This window comes from Charadrius vociferus, unplaced genomic scaffold (genome assembly GCF_000708025.1).
Source record: "Charadrius vociferus isolate BGI_N301 unplaced genomic scaffold, ASM70802v2 scaffold148, whole genome shotgun sequence".
Taxonomy (NCBI): domain Eukaryota; kingdom Metazoa; phylum Chordata; class Aves; order Charadriiformes; family Charadriidae; genus Charadrius; species Charadrius vociferus.
In genome coordinates this window covers 1-2,976 of record NW_009649450.1, presented here as the reverse complement: position 1 = coordinate 2,976, position 2,976 = coordinate 1, and positions in this window count along the sequence as shown.

Here is a 2,976-nt window from a genome sequence, read left to right as displayed (position 1 = left end):
GAGGAGGACTGAGACAGTTCTGCAGACCTGTAACTTGTGCCTTCTATAATAAAGTGTGCCAAATAGGAATAGTCAATGGAGTATGAGCCGCTGGACCTTCAAAAGGTCAGGTAAATCAAAGAAGCTTAGGATAATCCAGAGGAAGCCTTACAAAAACTTTACTACCTTTGAAGATTGTCTATCATTTATCCAGAAGGATTTGATATAAAATAGAAGCTCTATTTTCTGGATTTTTTTTTTTCTTTGTCCTGAGTCATTCATCAAAGTCCAAGTTCAGTTAATCAACTGTGATTTTGATTATTTTTTTTTAGCTTGATGTTAAGCCTATTACATTATTTATTTTTTTTCTCTCCGTAATTGCATTGGTATGTCAGGGACAGCTAGAAGAAAAACTTGTAAAGAATGGAAGCTTTCATCTGATGTGAGCCTCAGTTTCTTGTGTTGAAACTTGAATAGGAGAAAATTAATTTATATTTTTCCTCCACGTTTTGACAGTCAGATTGGATGATGAGTAGTTTTTATAACTTACACTTGAATTAATTGAACGTTTGAAATGGAAATTTGAAAGCAAACCTGTATATTTCTTAGGAAAAACAAATTCTATTTTAAAAGTAAGAATATTTATTTAAGAAGATTGGGATACCTCAGGGTTTAATGGAATTCGGGAAATAGCAATGTATCAAAACTTATGCCAGGGAAAATGAGCATTCCAACTGTACTACAAATGAGCTATTACCATTTTTCTTGGATGGCTGTGGTATAAAGGAGGCTACACTGCATTGTTCAATTTATTCAACTTTATTTAGATTGCTTACTCTGACAGGTGATTGGTTTTTTGATGGCTTTTTATATAAGCAATACAAAATTAATGCCTTGTATGTCTAAAGAATGTTTGAGGTACCAAATCAAACCTTTGTGCTAAGAAACATCACTGTAACAATAGCTGCATGATCTTAAATTTATAGATGTTTAATTATAGGGGTATGTGCAAGGGAGAGATTCCATATATATATGTGTGTGTGTGTATGTATATGTATATATACATACACGCTTCCCTTGCAGTAGACTTCTCCCAATCCCTCTTCTCGGGATTCTGAGTGTTCTTGATTCTGCAGTGGATGACTGTAATGTTAATAGTGTTTTAATACAATTACTTGGATGTAATTCCTTCTTTTCAACTAGCTATGTCTGTAAGCAAAATGAATAGCTTTATGCTGTGGACATTTCAGCCTCTGGTAACTTAAAAAGAGAAAGTCAAAACAGGGTTAAGCTTCATTTGCATTGAGCCATTGGAGTTACCTCATTACTGCCTAGATTTTCTGATTTTACTAAAGATTAAGCCCGTGTTTTCTTTCACAGTGTTGCAGCCTCTGTCACTGTGTATCATGCATCTGTGTGGCATCCTCTGTCAGATTTTCTAGTAATTCTAACCTATTTGGTCATCTGTTTCAGAAGGTAAATATGCTACTTATTTTTTGCCTGACAAGCATGCCCCCCTCAATGTGTGCACACGTGCAGCATTTCTTTACAAATTTAGGCTAAATAAACGTATTGAAAGAAAAGTGGCTCCTGTAAGACCAGTTTTGGGACTGCTGGATCCCAAACATAGACCTTTTCCCCTTGATTAGCTCTTGTTTCTATACCATGAGGTGAGTATACTCTATGGCTTGCCCAGTGTGGTGGGTTGACCCTGACTGGATGCCAGGTGCTCACCAAAGCTGCAAGCTGCTTTGTCACTCCTCCTCAGCTGGCCAGGGGGAGAGAGAATATAACAAAAGGCTTGTGGGTCGAGGTAATGATAGGGAGATAACTCAGCAATTACCATCACGGGCAAAACAGACTCGACTTGGGGAATTAAATTAATTTATTGCAAATTAGAAGTCAAAGTAGGGTAATGAGAAATAAAATCCAAATCTTAAAACACCTTCCCCCTACCCATCCCTTCTTCCTGGGCTCAACTTCACTCTTGATTTCTCTACCTCCTCCCCCCTAGTGGCACAGGGGGATGGAGAAAGGGGGTTGCAGTCAGTTCATCACATGTTGTCTCTGCCGCTCCTTCCTCCTCAGGGGGGAAGATTCCTCACATTCTTCTACTCCACCATGGGGTCCCTCCCGTGGGAGACGGTCTTCCATGGACTTCTCCAACCTGAGTCCTTCTCATGGGCTGCAATTCTTCATGAGCTGCTCCAGCGTAGGTCCTTTCCATGGGGTGCAGCCCTTCAGGAACAGAATGTTCCAGCGTGGGTTCCCCACGGGGTCACAAGTCCTACCAGAAAACCTGCTCCAGCATGGCCTTCTCTCTATGGGTCCATAGATCCTTCCAGGAGCCTGCTTCAGTCCAGGCTTCCCTTGGGGTCACAGCCTCCTTTGGGCACATTGACCTGCTCTGGTGTGGGGTCCTCCACGGGCTGCAGATGGATATCTGCTCCATCATTAACCTCCATGGGTTGCAGGCGGACAATCTGCTTCACCATGGTCTTCACCACGGTCTGCAGGGGAATCTCTGCTCTGGCACCTGAAGCACCTTCTCCCCCTCCTTCTTCACTGACCTTGCTTTCTACATGGTTGTTTCTCTCACTCTTCTCTCCTGCTTGCTGTCACACAGGTTTTTTTTCCTCCTTAAATACATTATCACAGAGGTGCTACCACCATCACTGATTCGCTCAGCCCTGGCCAGCAGCCTGTCCCTCTTGGAGCCAGGTGGCATTGGCCCTATCAGACATAGGGGAAGTTTCTAGCGGCTTCTCACAGAAGACACCCTTGTAGCCCCTCTGCTACCAAAACGTTACCACACAAACTCAATGCACCCAACAGTCTGGTAGCCTGGGTGGGTGGATGGATGGATGTGTGTGTGTACATCAGTATAGACACATATACTTTTCCTGGTCAATTCCCAGCTATGGGGCATGTACTTTGTGTAATGTAACCCTCAGTGCTGATTCCCCTGGGTGTCCAGACTGAAGGACCTACATGAGC